The 20256-nt window shown below is 44.0% G+C and overlaps 1 long non-coding RNA gene across 1 annotated transcript in view; it reads right to left on the bottom strand.

Moving 5' to 3' along the window:
• LOC126534930 (uncharacterized) overlaps positions 1-19195 on the bottom strand; it is a 45513-nt gene extending 26318 nt beyond the window's left edge. Inside the window, exon 1 of the long non-coding RNA XR_011895478.1 lies at positions 19049-19195. This is a non-coding gene — a long non-coding RNA (uncharacterized lncRNA). The remainder of the gene's footprint in view (positions 1-19048) is intronic.
• Between the last annotated feature and the right edge of the window lie 1061 nt (positions 19196-20256).

The following is a 20256-nucleotide window of genomic DNA, read 5'->3' as shown; positions in this document are numbered from 1 at the left end:
CTGCGACGTACCCTCTGTCCGTAAAGCAAATATCGTTTTTTTATCCGATGTCCGTGGTACTAGAGATCAAAGAACGAACGCGCTTTGAGATCACAGCGCGCAGCCGCTATAACCATTGACTTCAAAGAGCTTCGGATTCAGCAACAGCCGCAACAGTACCACAGCTAATCGCTGTATCTGCGGCTGCTGCCGACTCTCGCCTTGCAAGAAGCACGCGATTTATTTGAGCTTCGCCGAACTGTCGTCCTGTCATCTCCCAAGCCTGCAGGTCTCGTATGTTCAGTCAAAGACAAGAACACCAAAGGGAAATGAGAAAAATACAGGTAACGCACTCTTACCATATTTTACTTGTCACCTTGTCATCTGCAAAGGCGCTACAAACTATTTTAGAAGTGTTGCTTTTGTAAAAATTGCTAAATTAGTGTTAATATTAATTCCTAGATGGCGCAACCAACGTCAAGGTAGCGTTCGGGTGTGTGTGTGCGGGCGCGCGCGGTTGCAATCGTTGTAGCTTCGTTTTGCGCACACTTTTGCAACAGTACGCAAGGTTACCGCTAGTTTCGTAGTCGCAGTTTTTGGTCGTAGTATTTATTGTTGACGCTACAGATTAGGTTGTTCTTAAAAATTTATGAAGGTTAGTGGATGAAAAATTATTGCTAATTAATTAGCGGTTTTTCAGTGCCGGTATTTTGTGTTTGAAAGCTTTTTATAACTCAATACGATAGTGAAGCTGTGAACGGCTTTCGCACTCAGTTACTTGGTTGCAGTCGTGGCGTGCGGCGGTTCGCACCTCGTGCTTCTTGATGAAAGTATTCTTTTCTTTTTGGGCATCATGACGCACATTTTAGTGAAATGCTTTAACGACGATAAGTGCGACGTTTATGCGTTGAAGTCGTTGGCTCACCCAGCTACTAGCCTGCGACTGATGTACGAGCCATGTTGTTTGATGAGTTGCGAGGCAGAGGTCATTGTGCCTGTTGAAGAGAAGACACCCTGAAACAGTCGCGGGCGAACTTCTGCAGATAGGTAAGTAATCTCATTTTCTTGAGCACGTAGCCTTTTTTTCTATTATGACATTGACAAGCATGAGATGTTAAGCACACCGTTCACATTCTTCAAGCAAACCACATGCCCCGGAGCAAAAACGCGCGATACTAACGGTCGCTGCCGCCTTCACTTCGTTTGAAACAATGGTAGGCGAAGAGGCAGCGGCGCCCTACGTGCGTAAAATTGCATTGCTTCATCTGTTCCTGTCTAATACCGTTTCCTTAATTTGCATGAGAGAACACAATTAGAACATAAGGATCGGCTTCTCTGCGCAGTGATAATTTTGTACAGTGGTCACGCCATCTTTCATAGTGGCTCACGTGGGCCATCTAAGCACTTGTTATCGCGTTCCGATACGTGAGAGGCGCGCTGCCTTTCAAGGTATTTAGGCAGGCACTACGAGCTTAGGAGAACCGCGACAAATAATTGTGCAGCAGGTGTGCAGCTGTGCTACGCTTGCACCACACTCGGGCCGGAAGGCAGCGTTGCACTTCACGCTTACGCATTTCGTAACTATGGCGGCCGCCGTGGCGATTTGGGGCTCGAGGTCGTGGATACGATCCCTGCAGCGGCCGCATTTCAGAGGAGCGGAATGCAAAATCTCTCATGCATTCTGCATTGTATGCACGTAAAAATTTCCAGGAAGTCAAAATTATTACGGATTCCCCAACTACGACCTGCCTTATAATCAGATCGTTGGTTTGGCACGTAGGACATCAGAATTATTTTTTTAAATCCGCACTGATTCATCGTATACCATACGGTTAGTGTGATCACCTTTTGTGCCATAGCGATTAAGCGCGCCTCGATTTAGGTTGCGGCTAATGATGCGGCGCACCGCAAAATATATTTCGCCTCTGGGATTTGCGGAGAACGGCCAACCGATTAGTAACAGCTTCCGCGCGGTGACTGTACACGGATACACAGCGCAAATGAACAGAGATGTGGTGACGACGTCGGCAAAGAACACAGCCGCCGACGGGCTCGCCTTATCGCCTATCACCGCCTAAACTACCGCAGTAAGCATCTTCATCTAGCGCGGCGGGTTGCCGTTGAAGGCGTACTGTACAATTTTAATAGGCGATAACCGAAACATGCCACCGTTCTCTGCTGCCTCTTTGAGCTGGACCGATCCGAATGTGCGTTGCTTCCAGAAGCGAAAGGAGCGCCAATGGGCGCGTTGTCGCCTCGAGGTAAGCGTCGCAGTCAAGCACCGTTTGTGCGGCGATGACGCCTGCATGAAGCTAGCTCACTGCGCAGACGCTACCGCGCAAAATGCGCAAGGGCATGTACGCGACGTTCTGCACGCAAATCGCGTGGGGTCATCGGAGCCACGCCGGAGCGGATAGCTTCAAAGAAGCGGTATATGTTCTCACTCGTCAGGCACGCTCTCGGCGTATCTTTACGTCATTCCTTCTGCTGGACTTGTACCCAAAGATTCGATATCTGCTTGGCATCGGCTATGCACTCTCCCGTGGTCTTGGGTTCTGCGAGAGAGCCGGGAATATTTTTCCCCTCTGTGAAACATCGCTGTGCCTGTTTTAGCTAACATTTACCGTAGCAACCCATTTCTTCCATTTCTCGACCGCACTCGTAAAGTCGCAAATTTTTACTTGCCAGTATAGTGTGTACTTCTATTTCGTGCGTAGTTATGTGCAGTGTGTGGCAGATTCCTAATCCGCGTAATCTCATTTTCTGTCCGCATTCCCTCCGCACAGGTTACGCATGCAGCAAATTCCCAGGTGCTAAAAGTGTTCTACGTCAACAGCACCTTGGCGTCGTGCAAGAGACACCCGTTGATATGTGGATGATTCACTATCAAGCTCTCATCTCTGTTGCCACTCTCGATAAAGTGGGATTTCCAACTATTTTTTGTGCTGCTCTGTGGTGTATTAGCTGCCGCATGGACGCTGTGAAGGCTTACTTTCGATTTGCTCAGGCGTTTAGTAGTAAAGGATGGGCTACCTTTTGAGGGGAGGCATTTAGTTTTGTTTGTGAGAACGTTTACCAGCCTAACCAAGGGATACGTGCGTACAGCAGCACGAACAGAGGCGGACGATGATATAGGTAGGAGCACACACGAGCGCAAGCTCAAGTAAAAGTTTACTTTTGATGACTGAGGTAATAAAGACACGGGTCAACTTAACAAAGGTAAAAAGCCCTGCATGCGTGGCAGAAACAGCCACGTGCGACAAGAAAAAATATAAAAGAGCCATGTCATGTAGAATAAACGTGTGTGAAAAACGAGAACTATCGGACAAATCTTTCGAAAAACCGAAAGATTCGTCCGATAAGTGATACTACCAAACGAGAAATACTCTTTTAAGAACTGCAACTTTTTCCCACTATGGGCAGCAGATAACTGGGTTATGCATTTGTTTAGTTTGTGATGAATAAATATTGCTTCTGGAACTCCTCTGGTGTTGCGGTATAGAGGAGAAAGAACGATTGTTTCATCACAAAGACCAGAACCAAGAGGATTTATGGAAGCATTATATATTGATCAAGAAGAAAAATTCATAAGCAAGATTTCTGTGACCCTTAGTGCGAAAGAGTTGCTGCAGTACTTCTCGTTCATATCACTTACATGAGAGACCTTTCAGTTTTCATGTTTGTTTTTGTTTTTGACGCACATGTTTGTTCTACAGGACATGTCTTTCGGTCCTTTTTTGTTGTGCCGGGCTGTTTCTGCTGCACATCCATGGCTTTTTTTTTTGTGAAGTTGGCCAATGTGTTTAAAATCTTTGTCTTCACGAATAAACTTCTAGTTGAGTCAGCGTTGATGTGTGTTCCTACCTAAATTCCTCCTCCTTGTCTCGGTTTGAATGGTTGTCAAATATAAATGTACACCGAATTGGCGAAGTGTCCATAGAATTGATACATGAAGTTATGTGCGCTGTTTATTTCAGGAAGAACGCTATAGGGTCTTCTCTTTGTTTAACACTGATGTACATTTTTCTAGTTCAACTTCAAGGAGTCCCCTGAGGAAGACAATGAGTGATCGTAACTTCCTCTGTGTGTAAGATTTATGAATTTCACTCATTCAAGGCAAGACATGTCACATGCCTGTTTGTAGGTAGGCAATCATTCGTAGTTTTTAAACATACTAAGCTCTACTTTTCGGTTCTCATGACGCTGCTTTGTGCTGTGCTGCATTCTCCAGGCGCAGGAACCTTTTTTATGCGGTAAGTGCATGTGTTCTTGTTGTATATATAGGAGAAAAAATTTTGAGGTTAAATATGCATGTATATCGCTTCTAATTTTTTTCGACACGGGTACTGTAGCTCCCTCCGTCTTTGTTACTGCTTTGTCCCAATTTTTATACACCTTTTATGTATTTTATGCAATAAAATTTAGGTAGCAGTTTAATCGCATTTTACCTGCTCAATTGAGGTCATTGGTGTTTCGTATACGCATTTGCGTTTTTCACTGTCTCACCAATCTGGCTGTCCAGTCATTGGAACCTTTCCTCATCTTTTATGACTATTTCCGGGGTACTTGATACTGCAAGTGCAGGTGACCATTTATTTGGCTGTTTGGAATTGTTAGCCGTGTGTTACTGTCAATTTTCTCTGCTAAATTATTTTTTCTCTTTTCGTTCAGGGTATTAGCCTTGCATTATCTCTTTATTGATTAAGGTACCACTTAGTTGCTGGGTATAGGGAAAAAGGCCCCCAAAAGTGCTCTAATTAGCTTTGTGCAAGTCCAGAAAAATTACCTGAAGATTAGCTCACTCAATTGAGGAAATGCCACCAACAAACTCTTCTGTACCCCAAATTAACATAATCAAATGGTGTACTGTTCTTGACTTGAGCCAGGGAGATAAGATGCATTCATTACACAAAAGTTTTACAAGTTTAATTCTGAAGAAAGCAAACCTGGCTCGTCAGAAATATAGGATTCAGATGTTCACCATGCCCGACAACTTTCTAATGATGTCTAGTCAATAGCTAAGTGGAGTAATGTTATTTGACAAAATAATTGGCAAACATGAAAATATATACATCTCGAAGACAAAAAGCTCGGGCAAGTCTACTTTAGTACTTCATTAAATTTTAATAGCGGTGAAAGACGTGTGCTAAGCTTGCATATATTTACGTGAAGTCATTTGTTTCAAGTCTCTTATTTTGCCTTCTCAGAGTCAGCCGTAGCTGTTCCTGTGATGTGTTAGTGTGCGAAACATTTTGAGGTAACATATTTGGATGTCTTTTATGTATTCACACGCAAGCAGCTTCAAGTGTTCATGTATTCAAAGTTGGTTGTTACAAGGGTATGCTAAAGCGCTGCCTTTGGAGTCTATTTGCCTTCTAGTCAAACTTTAGTCGAAAGTGAAGACCAAAATGATCGTTTTGATTGAATTCATATGTATAGGTTTTTTCAGATGTATTTACACTGCTAGAGTGCTGTAGGTACTAGCCTGTCTCCAGGTTCGATGTAGTGGTTCCTTATGTACTGTAATGTTTCATGTGCATGCATCTTTAGTGTAAATAAAGGTACTTCAAATTGATCTGTCTCTCCTTTGCTTTTGTTTGTGTTTGGGAAAGTTATGAGCAGGCACCGGGGCATGCAAGCGTGAAGAGCAAAGCAATTTCAATATACGAATAAAAATCCACTAGCCTAACGAAACGTCAATCATATTTCAATGGCGACTTCTGAAATCTCAATGCCATCTCAACTGGGCCACAATGTACTTTTCACTCCTGTGGCAATAAAAACTAAACAGGTCAACAGAACTACCACAACGTCAGTTCAATGCAGAATCAATGGTAACCCAACAACCATTCAACAAAACAAAAACAACGGACCGTCTAAGCACAATGGACTTTCAATGGAAACGTAAGAATTATACAACATTGAGATACTCAATGGTGTTTCAAATAAATTTCAGTGGCCAATATTCAAGATCCCTCAACACTGAACCCAACAATTCAACAAACTCTCAATAATTCCTCAATAGAAAACTCAGCATTCACGAACAATACCTCAATGACTTCTCAATGTATTTTTGTACGGGTATACGCATTCAAGGTACAAACCTTTTGCAGATTTATGCCATCACTGTAGAACTAGAATGTGCATCAATGCTAGTATGACGATCATCCTACAGGCTTCACACTGAGGCGAGAATAATGTGAATGTTTACGGAAGAAATGTTGCTTGAATTTTTTTCGGGGCACTAAAGAAATTTACGTGAAAAGTGTAATGACAATTAAATTTTGCGCTGCACTGACGACAGAACGAGAGTCATGGTACATGGGGAATCACCTTTGCTTCCTTCGCATTCTGTTGTAAAATTGTATCACCTACATTTTCTCGAGGTGTTCCGATAACATTTATCCTCTCTCTCTCTCTCTCTCTATATATATATATATATATATATATATATATATATATATATATAGATGTGTGTGTGTGTGTGTGTGTAACTTGAACGCCACACGTTCCCTGTAGCATAGGCAAACGTTGTGGCGTACACTGCAAGCAATCGGCTAGTACCTTCCATCATCTAGACCAACTTTGGCGCCAACCAGTGACACCGCCATCTTCACTTCTTTTTTTTCCCGAAGAGACGAGACTGTCGTGAAATATTGCATCTCCTCCAACGGAAGCCTGTCAGTAACAAGAAGATATATGACCACACCAAATAAAGTAGGATGTGCCTAAAGCTACTCGCAAGTATGGCGAACCATACGATTTCTCACTTAAAGGTACGTTGGAATGGCGGAGCCATAAGTAAAATGCTGCCCGGCAATCGCATTACGAAAACTTTCGCGCTTCCTACGGAGTATAGTGGTTAAAATACCTACAAAGCTGCTTGCCATACACGCATAACTTCCTGGCATTACACGTGCGAGCTAAGAAGCTGCACAAACATGGCCATGTATTACGTGTCGTGCAGCACTTCGAGGACAATAAGTGCTCGCGTGGCGCACGCCCGCTATTTCAACGAATGATGTGTTGAGAAGTGTTTCTAAATGGTAAATGCATTAAAGAACATAACTGTATAAGCGATTCGGGAACAACACCAGCGGCTGCTTCGAACGGCCGTGTTTAGAATGTGCCCTGCTCGAAACCGTGCATCGGCCTTTGGTCGAGGATGTATTGCAACGGTAATTACAAGACCTTTCACCCTTGTTGGCCACCGGAAAACACCGTTCTCAACTCCATGTTTCTGCACACGAACCTCGCTGGGCAGCCGTACTGCGCCAAGGATTTTAGTGGGGCCCTGTTCGCGGTGCTGATAACAACGACGTTCTTGGAGCCGGTGAAGATGAGCAATTTGTGGCTTGTCAACCGTGACAGCAGCAATGCCAAACAGAAGTTCGTATATCAAGATCAGCTTTTAATTAAAAAATTGAAGTGCATTGTCATCTACCATGAATCCTATTTGTCTTTCTCCTCACCTCGAACAGATGAGTATTGTGGAGTCGTTGGAATTCAGAGAAATGTGGCACTTCCAGGTAATGGATAGTTGGCAGATGGAGATCCGCGATGTAAAGTTTACGCTCAAGGAAGCCGTCTCTACACCATCTCTGTCGTTCTTCGGACATATATGTCGGATTTTCATTTCCGAGTTGGCTCCCTTGTTACTTAGATGCAACAGATTAGGGTAGGCAAGAGTACTGAAGAACACCACGCTGTCCGAAGTGTTTGCGTTATGGTCATAAGGCAGAGGCATACATGCACACCTATTGTGAGAACATTCGCGGTATTCGACAAGTGAACGATGACCCTCTCGCTAACCACCTCGTGGATGTTATGAGCTCCTAGATTCTTCTAGTGATGCGTCTGTTGAAGACCACTGGGCTGAAAAAGTGTAAATATGGCCAGCTGCGGACACAGCTATAGCATACTGCATTGGACAACATACAGTGGACCACTGTCAAAAGGACCCTACTGCAACGTGGGCTGAATCGCCGTCATTTCGAGACCAGGCTCATACGTTTGAGGATACTGCAATGACTTGAGTATCTAAGAAGCGTCCAGCACCGGCAGATGATTTGGAGCGCTCAGGGAAAGAGCTCAGAATTGTCGCGGCGAAGATGAAGAAACGCTTTCGTGGAGACTCGTGAGTGCAGATGCTGCTGCAGTTCAAGTAGCTCCAGTGGTTGCAACTACTCAACGCGCCGGGACACGCAAAATAAAGTTAAGCAGCAGCACCACGTGTAGCAGCACCACGCGGCACCTAAGTAGGGGAGTCATGGCGGGCGCGCTTGTCTTATGCAACTCAGAAAGGCGTGCTAGTTGGTGTCGATATTTGAATGCGTAATGTAACTGCGCAAACGATAACGGACGAAGAAGGAAACACACTGGACAAGCGCGGAACTTCAACTCAGATTTACTCCAGGAAAGCCACACATTTATACATGTATCATAATCACACATGATAATCATCGGACAACCATCACTCGACATCGGCATGCGGACGTGACTGGGATAAATTTATATGTAAATAATTTAACTCTTTTTCAGTCAGTGGCATTGAAGAGCTAATAGATTGCTGCGAGAGTGCATTCTTACAGAGTACGCTTCATAGATTTCTCGGCTCAGTTGTGACGCAAACATCGTCAATACTTTTGTGTCGCGAAACCTAGGCATGAAATTACGACAGTGGCAACAATGGTCAGCCAGCTTGCCTCCCCCCACAAATCTTTCTGCTCCTGCGTGGTGCCCCTGCAGTCTGATGTTTAAGCACCGTCCCGTCTGCCCTATGTAGCTGTTGCCACATGAGAGGCGTATCTGGTAGACTACCCCTATTCTGCATGGGACGAACCTGTCAACGTGCTTGATATTGCATTCATTCCTCTCCTTCCTTCCCTGCAACATGTTGCAAACCGCCAGTTTTTTGGGCGCCATAAAAACCACCGGGACTTCACATTTCCCAGCTACCTTTCTAATGCGATGATAGATTTGGTGGTAGTACCGGATGGCAACATCCCGTATTAATTTTTCTTAACGTGTCGAACACTGAATATCCGTGGCTTGCGTATTAGGCGACGATAGGGTCAGCCGTCAGAACTGATGTGCAGCCGAACGTTTGAAATCATTGTAATTAAGGCAACAAAACTAAATGCAACGACGACGGAGCAGCCACGTTAGCTCCTATGTGAAGCATGTGTCAGCCGCGTGGTTGGTGTATCTCCAAGGCGCACGTTATTAGTGAGGAAAGGGTCGCAATGTAACGTGCTTGGACTGCGTACCAATAGGTTAGAACACTGTAGATAGCTTGACGTGAATATCGAAAGACATATTTGAAAGTTTCTTTGCGTATATGGATCAAGTAGGGTACGTGTACGGGACTTCTACATCGTCTTATTGACCCATTTCTTACGCATTGATCGTATATTGGTTGTATTGATCGTTAGTCGTTGTACTAAATGTAGTGCACAAGATCTGCCGTCTACAAGGAGACGTCATTATAACAGTGTGACCATATTAAAAACCATCATATGAACTTATCAAGTTCTCGATGTGCAGGAACACGGAAGATGCCCACATTGCTACACATGCTATAGCAGTATATTTTATGCAAAGATTTATAGGATTAGTGTATCCTCAACTGCTCTTATTAGACTAGGCAGCTACAATGTGCGACCTGTGTTTTTTAGAGATCATTGTTCGGTGTTCGTTTGTTTGGCAACCTACAATTTCAGAGTTCGCGAATGACTTAGAATTTGTGTAAAATTAATCATCGACTACTATCGCATGAGCCTTTTCTTAAGTGCGTCCGGAGGATATCATCAAAGAATGAAGTTGCAGTTCTTTACCTCCCTTTTCGCAGTGTGAGATATTCAAGGAAGAAGTTAAAATGATTGCTATTGAAGAAGCTGTTATATTGCCTTTGAGAAAAATCCAAATATGAAGGTTGCAGGTTGATAGACAAGTACATCCAGACAAGTACATTGGATACATTTGCAACGTTAAAGTACAAATGCGTGCCGTGCAGACTGAAAGATACAGACGTACAGAAGTTTCTGCGTGAACACGCCATCATTTGCAGCAGCAGCCTTTCAGTCAATCGTTCGCTTTGTGATGAGCGTCGGAATGCTCTGTCTAAGCAAGTACCCGCGGTAAAGTATGCCAGGCCGATTTTTAATGAACAGGCTGGAATGACGAAAGCGTTCAATGACTCTCATGATATTTTTCAATGCCATAAAGTAATTTATAGTAAACCTGGAACTGAAAGTTTGTTTCATTGTTACCACAGCTTTGTCAAGAAGAATGTAATGATGTTCATAGAAACTTATCTGTTGCTGAAGTTGAAACAACCGTTGTTTCGCTAGCTAAAGTCAAAACTTCTGCTCCTGACGGCTTGCCTGCAGAATTTTGCAATTGCTTTTGCTCTATATTAGCTCTATTTTTACTTTAAGTGTACGAAGGAGCTTACAGAACTGGATACCTGCCCTTCACGCTCTATTAAGGCCACACAGTTCTTATCCTATAAAGCAGCGATACAAATAAATTGCAGAAACTTCACGGATATTGCCCCATTTCACTTTGCGATGTGGATTATAACATGTTTGCCCAGGTATTAGCTAGTGGCCTTCAAGACGCAATTCGATCAGTGGTGAGAGACCATCAAAATTATGAGATTAGAAGAAGATCAATCCGGAGAAATATCATGGTTTCGCGATCAATGAAAAAGTATGTAGCAGAACGGGTAGGTCATGCAGCTATTAGTTCAGGTTGCTTAGGCATAAACATTTGACAAAATTACTCTCTACTTCTTATTTTGAGATCTATGGCAGGTAAATATTGGGTCACATCTTTTTAAAGGCCAGTGACCATCTAGGCGGCCCCAGGCCCGGGCCTCCCAATCGCCGGATTCCAAATAAAGTTATCACATCATCTTTTTAAAGGCACTGCGATTTGTTATGCTCATGGCACAACAAGGCTAAGAGTTAATGGTTGTCTATCCGTATCTACTTCAGGTGATTAGTAAGGCAAAGTTGTTCCTTATCCCCTTCATTACTCGCTCTGAGCTTAGAACAGCTTTGCGCACGAATTCTGAATGATCATCTCTAGGGCTGAGGTTTGGGCGAGTTGGTGTTGCATTGTAGAACTGGTAGAGCGCAACATACAAAGGAAGAAACAAGCCGAGCCGGCCAGATAAAGGAACAGAGCGCTGACTTCCAACTGGTTTATTAGCGAGTTGTACGAAATATATACCTACAAGAAAGCATGAGCACAGGTCGTCACAACACTTCACAAACGTCACACCGATAGAAGGCTACACCATCATGGGTCACAGAACGCGCAATTTTGTCATGCAAGGTTAAACTGATCAAGAAATCTTGATTCCTGTGGAGATAGGCACAAAGATGGCGTGCTAATGCACGTGCTGCCAGCCCTTGCTATAAGATCAGCTTCAATGATCACCCGCGTAAGTTGTGATCGGTGCTTCTTTTGGCACTTCACACCGATAAAAATTCGGTTTACATCCACAGTCGCGGCAGTGAATTGTTAAGTGTCCCTGTGTAGAAGAGATATATAGGTCAAACTGGTCGCTGCCTTAATGAAAGGTTAAAACAACATGATTACAATGTCCACGGGGCTTTACAGGGACACTTCGGAATTCACTGCAATGACTGTTAATTTAAACCGAAATTTGATCGGTGTGAAGTGCTAAAAAAGCACCGATCACAACTTACGCCGGAGATCATTGAAACTGATCATTGATCAGTTTAACCTTGCATGACGAAATTACGCGTTCTGTGACCCATGACGGTGTAGACTTCTATCGGTATGGTGTTTGTGAAGTGTTGTGACGACTTGTCCTGATGCGTTCTTGTAGGTATATATGTCGTGCAATTCGCTAATAAACCAGTTGGAAGTCAGCGCTCTGTTCCTTTATCTGGCCGGTTCGGCTTGTTTCTTCCTTTGTGTGTTGCGCTGTACCAGTTCTAGAATGAATGATCACATACTTAACGTGTTCACATTGTCATCCAATGAGGTTCATGTATTTGTCTATGCAGATGATATAGCCTTTTTCTATGCTGGCAAGAGAATTACAGATGCTGCCCTTTCCATAACGCAGTAGTTTTACTCAGCTTCCTTTAGAGCAGCTGGGTTTGAGAAGAGTTTAGGATTTTGGTTCCCACTATGTTGTACAATGCCAACTCACTTTGCAGGTATGCAGTGGAGGCAGGACTTCAAATGCTTAGGTGTACCCTTCTGTCAATACCATAATTGTAAGTGTATCTGTTCAGCAGAAGTTTCAGACGTACAAAGGAAGGTGAACAGCTGGTAGGGCTGGCAGCTGTCCCTACTTAGCCGAGCTCAAGATTGAAATCTGTCCCCAGCAGCTCACCTTATGTATGTCCCGCAGGTATTACACTACTCGCGGCTTAAGTTGCAAGCTTTCCGTCGTGCGTTGCTACCCATATGGGGAACCAGCGCTGGAGTTTTCACGGCGCCTGCAGCGCCGCCCTGGCGGTCAGAACGTGCACAATGCAGCCTCCCCCGCGGACGAAAATTGCGTTGCGTGCCCTTAAAGTCGAAGGAAAACAAAAGGGCGCCGACGATACTGTTGCGTATACAAGTGCCACAACTGAGTCGGGATGAGGGAGGATGTATCCGTCTGCGTCTTTCCATCTAAACCCTACGAACAAGAACGGAGGCGGCGTTGGATCCAAGCAGTCAGGCGAGCGGAGTAAGCTCCCGTCTTGTCGCCCTGTCAAGCGGTGTCGGGCTGGTTTCTAAATCAAATTTCGCGTGTATCCTTGGTTTATTCGATAGTGAAGACGGTCAGCTATGGCAGACAGTACCAAACAGCAGAATCTGCTGTCGGTATTTCGTCGGAAACAAAATGAGCAATAGCATGCACCATCCGGCATATGTACCATTTTTCCTTCGCAATGCCACCGCCAAGCCCCTTCCAACGCCACCGCACCAAGTGAACGATACGAAAGGTAAAAATTATCCATTCATTGCCAAAAATTATGTGGGAGGGAAGCTGCCTTGTAATACGAGTTGTATGCGCATAGTGCCGGCGCACGCGCGACTAAGCCACCTATGTGTTTATAAAAATGCGCATGCGGATGAGGACTCGGCGCTGAGATGCATCCGGCAAATTAATGTAATTAGTGCTAAATGTAGCCAGGATTGTTACGGATCAAGCAGCCGAGCACTCAAGCCTTTGCTTGCGCGAGTCAGCTGATGCGATAAAGCTTTCTTTTCCATTGACTGCTGTGGCGAATTAAGTAACATCAGAATTTTTTATGTCTAGCTAGAGAAATATGGAATATCTTCAGGCCAACTAACTTCAGGCAACTAACTTCAGGCAACTAAACCGTAGCGCAGCACGACCGGAGCCATAACTGCTAGATTTGCGAGGCAGGCAGCCACGCAAGTATGGCATCGATACACGACGCAACCGTTAAAGAAACACACGTGCTCGCCGCGACGCACTGTGAAAAATGTATAAAGCTTAAAAAGCTTCTTCCGTCATTTATTCACTTGATGGCGCTAGCTTCTTTACAAAAACTCCACTTGAAGCGGCGCGAAAAAGGAAACATACGAACTAGAATACGGCTGCGTATGTGTGTGTCGTCTGGTTGTGTGGCTGGAATATGCCGCGTTTCGTCGCCAGGGCGGCGTGCAACGCACTCTTTTCGACGCGCCGCCTATCCAGCGCTGGTTCCCCATATGGAACCCACGTATTGAGGTCATGTGGTATGGTAACCTTTGTCTTCTTGCGAGGGCACGTCTTCGCCCTGTTCACCACTTTGTTTGGCAACTTGTCTTTCGTTTATTCTTCTTTCGTGATGTAAAGTGTTCATTTCTAAGAGATATGTTAGAACTTTGCTTAATTAAATACCTTCCTCGAAATAGTTGCGTCGTTGTCTGTCAGACAGACGAACCGCACCTTGGGGCTTCTTGAAATCGGTTTTTGAGGAATTTACTTTCTAAGGGTTATCTTTAGTATGGAATATATTTTTCCGCTATCTCCCGAAAAGAAATTTCTGCAGCATTTATAGACACATCGCTTGCTGTTCGCTTTTGTTGTATGCCTCAATTCCTACGCTATTGCCAAGATGTACCTGAGTGTGTTGGTGGAATGATCATTGCTCCAGGGATCAATACTTTTTCTTACCGTTACATTTGGCAACCCTTTCTTTCAAAGCCTGCTTGACGAAAAGAGGCCGTGGATGGAACGAAAGATGGAACTCACGGATGCTCGTCGGGGCTAGAGAGCTCATCGACTACTACAACTCATGGACACGCGTAACCCGAAGACGTGGGATCATTCCTCACCTGTGGCAAGTTGTTTCTTCATCTACTTTAATTGGCATTATTTCATTATTTGATCTTTTTTTTTATTCAGTGAGCAAGTTCAAGTAATTTCCCATATGTTTTTCTTGGTGTCTTTGTTGGCTTCTGACGATATGATTGATAAAAATCGGGCCCCTCGGTTAACCACATTTCTACTCGTTCTTAAATAAAGAGGGTCTTGAATCCGGCAACGTTGGTGCCTCCGGAGAGCAGGTGCAGTTTTATTAAACATTTGCCTTCACCCAGAAAGATCAAGTACTCGCGACGTCTGTAACAGAAAGGATTTCATCTGCCGCCAAGGTTTGTGAGTTGTGGTGCTGGCAAACCCTCCAAATACCCAAGAAAGTGGATGGGGAAACCGTGCCGCGGTAGCTCGATTGGCTACGCATTGCACGCGTAATGAGAAAACGTGGGATCGTTCCCCATCTGTGGCCAGTTGTTTTTTCGTGCACTTTCATTCCCATTAATTTATCATTTCTGAAATTCAATTTGCAAGTACAAGCGATTTCCCCTGTGTTTCCTTTGGTGTCTTTGTTGGCTTCTCATGATATACTTAATAAAAATCGGGCCCCTCGGTTAACCCCCTTCCTTCTCATTGTTACATAAGGAGAGTCTCGAATCCGGCAATATTGATGCCTTCAGGTAGCATGTGCGAGTTCATTCTTCAGTTGCCTTAACCCAGAAAGATCAGGTACTCGCGATGCCTGTGGCTGAAAGGACGTTCCGCGTCAACCGCCAGTGTTCTTGAGTGGTGGCACTGGCTAACACTCCCAATGTTAGTTCTAGTAGTAACACATAAATACCCAGGAAAGTGGATGGGACAACCACGCTGCCGTAGCACTATTGGTTAGAGCATCGCGCGCGTAATGCGAAGACATGGAATCATTCCCCCCCCCCCCCCAGGGCAGTTGTTTTTTTTTATCCACTTTCATTGCCATTAATTTATCATTTCTTATATTCAATTCGTAAACAGAAGTAATTTCCCCTACGTTTTCCTTCGCGTCTTTGCTTGTATATATCTATCTAACTTAAGCAGACCAAGCGACCAGAATTTTAACTAGCTTGGGCTACTAGGTAAGTTCTCGTGCTTACAATGCCGCGGTGGTCGTTCCATGGTAGTCATTCTAATATCGCCCACTGAATCCCGTCATACCGTCGTGTTCATGCCATTGTCTTTGTACAGTCGTCTGCACATGGTCGTCATGCATTCCTCGTAATAGCGGCTTCATCCGTTCATTCACATCACTCGTTTTTTTCGTTGAGTCATCGTCTACATGCCTTCGACATCCAATTGTGAACATGCCACTGCTGTCATTCTATCATCAGCTTTGCTTTGTCCCCCTGCAGTTGTCATCAAACATTTGCTGTCATGCAGTGATTGTGATACATTCCAGGACGTTTCAAATCATCATTTCAGCTTGGTTGTCCGAGTCTCACCGTACTGTTGTCTTTCAGCGATTGTCGTCGTATAATTGTCGTGTCACGCGATTATAAACCCGTCGTCCTCGCAATTTCCTGATCTCTTTGTTCTCATATCACCTTTGCCAGCCCATCGACGCTCGTCCTTTGAGACTCAATCGTCACCGCCATGCTATTCGTACAGTGACATGAATTTCTTCGTGGGCACTCTATAGTCGACACTTCATTGTAATTTCAGAATCATCATCCCATTGTCGTTATGCCATCCTCGTCATACCTCCTTCGTGGTTCCATCGGTGTGCGTCGTACTTCATCATTCCGTCGTCGTCACTGCTTCGTCGACATACCGTTGTCTCGCCGTGGTGGTCATGGCTAGAGAAACCCATACCAAAGCAAGTCCCTACCCGAAGACAACCTCTGTCGCATAAAGTCAAAGCAATGAAAACCAGAGTGACTACTTTGAAATCTAAATAATAAATGTCTCTTGAGCAGCGCGCTGAAATTCATGACATCAATTTCATGACATGTCACAAACGTCATAACTTCAATGACAACACACTTAAGCGCATGTCATGTCCTAACATTGTTGACATCACATGGCTGTCAAGACATGTATTACATGATAATGTCACGGTCATTTCGTTAAGTCGATATATATCGGTATGGTAATGACGCAAAACGTACGTCGGGGCATGAATGCCATGAATTGCATGACATGACGTTAATGACACGACATGCATGATCATGTCATTTGATGGCATTGCTGCTATGTCACGCATGCATGTATCGCCACATATCTCCTAAATAAGTATACTGTTAATAACATGACCCCGACGCCCTCACCTGAAGTAAATTACGTCATCCATTACAATCGCTTCATGGCATGCATGTCACGGCACATTATTCATGTCCTGGATACCCTCATGTATGCCTTCTTAGAAATGGGAAGTGATATCAATGATAATCATGTCATTACATGAATGACATGTAATGTATGTCGTATATGCGAATACCATAATACATTTAATGACATAACATGCGATTCTTTCCCTAGATATACTCTTGATATGCGTGTCACAACACACATCTGTGACATAAGATGACATATCATGCCATGTATGTCATATTATTGGTATGAACACCATGGTCTGTATTTCAAACTATGGCATCATTGACATGAATGTCGTGACATGCCCGAGAAGAATGAGCTAAATTCATGACATGCATGCATGCATGCATGGCATGGCATTACCATGAAAACCGCAGCGACAGACTGGAAAAGAAATGTCTATATGCTCATCTATATGCTATATGCTCATCTTAGTGATGGCATGATGTTTACTGCGCCGTCATTCCAGCTTCCTAATCCGACTCTCACCTATGTTTCCCGCATACCGTTAGCGCACGAGCCAGGCAGCACCCGTGAAAACAACCTGGAATCTCGGCATCCGCTCAAACAGTGATTGAAAAGCAAGTTTCCCATGAGCCTAGCGTGGCTGAGCTTGTTGGTGATTCAACGCCACGTACGTTGATTTACGACCGCTTGACAGCAACAGGCCACCTTCTTGTTGCTTCCAACGCTCGTATTGCAATTTCACGGCTGTTCTCGTCCTTACAAGGCCGCCTAATCAAGCATCAAGGCCTGTGCATTTCTAGTACAAATAGCGTCGAAGTACGACAGCGTTGTATCAAATTGCACTATCGCAGCATCATCCATGCTCAGACAAGGCAAGTAGCGGCATCATGTTACTATATTCTATAGCAAAAAAGGGGCACTAGCTTCAGGTTGTAATATACTATCGTCCTGACGTGACTCGTGTGTGCCCTCAAAGTCATACCACGTGCTAATATCAGCGAGTATTTAGTTTCGGCCTTTCTTACCCACCTCGATCTTCCCCACTGCGAATTTACATGAATTCAATTGTTCGTGAAATTTATGCAGTTGTGGTTAACGTCGTCTTCTTCTTGCTGCTGTCGCCAGGCAGCCGCACTCGCGTTAATTCTAGTCGACTGTACTCGTGTCGTGCAAACAAATACTTAATTTACGCAAGCGCAATAGTAAGCCTGGGAAACGTTTGCGCACCCCAAACAATGCTGCACTGCCAACTGCCCGCAAAATGCATCGAATGACGTCATTTTCCGCAGTGCCTAGCATCTGCGCCGTTTTTGTGCCGTTTAATATTATTTCATATACTTATTTGATGCACAATATGGCAGCACAATAATTGTTACCGCTTATGCAGCAATTCTGTTCACCTCCAGCTTCTCCCTCCCAATTGTATTCATTTCCACTGTTCTGTGCTCTGCAATTGTACGTTTCTCTAGCAGCCAGTGTTTCTTGACTAACCGAAGATCAGAAGAAAGGCAGCATGGCGTAGCGTACTTCGCAGCTCTGGTGTCCGCCTACATGTGGAGGGGCAATAGGGCCTCCCACACTTTTCTGACGTAGATGCTGGGCGATACCATTTTGTTGACGAAACCTCAACTAAAAGAAAAAAAATTACATTTCAATTACGGCTGGATTGTGGCCCCATATTTGGTGCATGTGTGCCAAAAGCCCGATGCACTAAACGTCAGGCCACAATCGCACGTATATTGTCATCGTGCCAGTGTCAACTATCTCCAGAAGAGAGCCTGTCTCGCTTAAAGCGGAAGCAAATGAAACTTGAGAATGACCACTGCCGATTCAAAATGATAAAGGTACGTTCAGCAGTAGGGTATGCGTAAATTACTTGAATGCCCTCCTTATGACGTCGGCAGTTACAATGAAATGGGTTTTCCCGTAATGTTTCCATCAAAACAATAGGGGGCATAATGTTCGGTAGCCATCCAACATAGGTTAGACTACTCACAATCTCAGTCTAAAAACTTTTAATATGAAATCACGCATATCGCCTGAAAATTCTACAACAATATTGTGTGTAAAAAGTACAAGATAATTACGCTCATTTCCTAAATTGTTACGTAGATTAGTTTTCTATTGCATTAAGGAATAAGAACTGCTCAATTACATTCATTGTTATTTCATTTCACAAGCAATAAACAAATCGCGCAAAGTGAAATACAATTTATGCGTATTGTTATATTCTTGACAATTTCAGTTTTCATTAATTCTTATTTTGTTTAGTTCCTCAGCTTGAGATGTGCACAAAACTGGTTACCATAAAACATCAATCATTAGTTTTTTCTTTCTAAAAGTTTTGTTTGCGTAATAGGAAGTAACTACGTATAAGAAAACATTGCGCTGCACAGCAACTTAACGACTAGATAGTCATGTCGCATCTAGTGAAAAAGAAACTTTTGTTACCTTTTTGATTTCGAGAGAACTGGATGCATTTGGCGTTGCATAAAGATGTTGGAAATTTGCGGCTTCTAATCCAGGTGAAATTAAAACGGCTGCAAACAAGAGGTGGACCATTAGCACAGCTTTCATTGCGATGCGGTTTGCCGCTGGCTAAACGAGTAATGCCTCCTAAAATTATTGAGTGTATTATAAAGACCACATCCATAGCAGTCCAAATCATGACTATAGAATGGGATGTGGCCCCTTCTTAACAAAGAATACCATATTGTTTCCGAAGCCCCGCGCAACAATAGCAGCTAGGGTTCATGTCTGATGCAAGAGTAAGATTGCGTGCCCAATGCGCACAAAGGGATGAACACGCAAATTATGTAACTACAAGGCATAAAATATTGGGAAGGTTAGGAAACGGTACCGCAGTCACTCTTTTTTTTAAATAGTCGCTGCTATATTCTGTGTACAACCTGAGAGCATTGAAGTAGTATCGATAGCATGTATAACTAAAAAATATATTCTTGCGGCAAAATCGCATGCATGCAAACAAATCTCCTGCCGTGCGTATGTGATACCCGCTGCCGTTGCATATTCACGATGGCGTGGCCACAGTGGTCGCATTTCCATGGGGGAAAATGTAAAAACACTAATTTATCGTAATTTGTGTGCACCTTCAGAAAGCCCCGGGACGTCAAAATGATTCCAAAGTCTTCGCGATGTCGTATTGCGTAATAAAACTGTTGTCAGGACACGCTAAATTCAATAACTGATTCTGCAGTAACCTGCACATGCAGTTCACAAAACAAATTGTGGCGGAAAGCATAGAAACCATGACTGCGCAAGTCAGCGATAGCTTTACTGTCTAACCAGCTGCACATCAACCTTCCACTTGCGAATCATAAAAGCTGATGCACAGTTCAGCTGATGCATGATGTGGCAATCGCGCTGCCAACCCCATTAGCGAACGATATCACGACACAATATACGGTAGTGTAATCATTAAGCTCGACATGCCATTTGTGTCACCTGGGCACGTCTATTCTGGCGGATTTGTCAAGAGTAGGCACATAATCAGCAGGCCATACCTAGTCATCCAAATTATCTTCTACACCAGGTAACAGCCACCATATGCCTTCTGGCGCAATGTTGTGGACAATTGGGTCACTTTATGTGGAACTGTTTTTTGTTTAGAAATATCCAGCCATCGAAAATGGCCGAAG

The sequence above is a fragment of the Dermacentor andersoni genome, chromosome 7 (genome assembly GCF_023375885.2).
Source record: "Dermacentor andersoni chromosome 7, qqDerAnde1_hic_scaffold, whole genome shotgun sequence".
NCBI classification, from domain to species: domain Eukaryota; kingdom Metazoa; phylum Arthropoda; class Arachnida; order Ixodida; family Ixodidae; genus Dermacentor; species Dermacentor andersoni.
The sequence above is the reverse complement of the archived record's forward strand: the minus strand, read 5'-3'. Positions and strand labels throughout refer to the sequence as shown.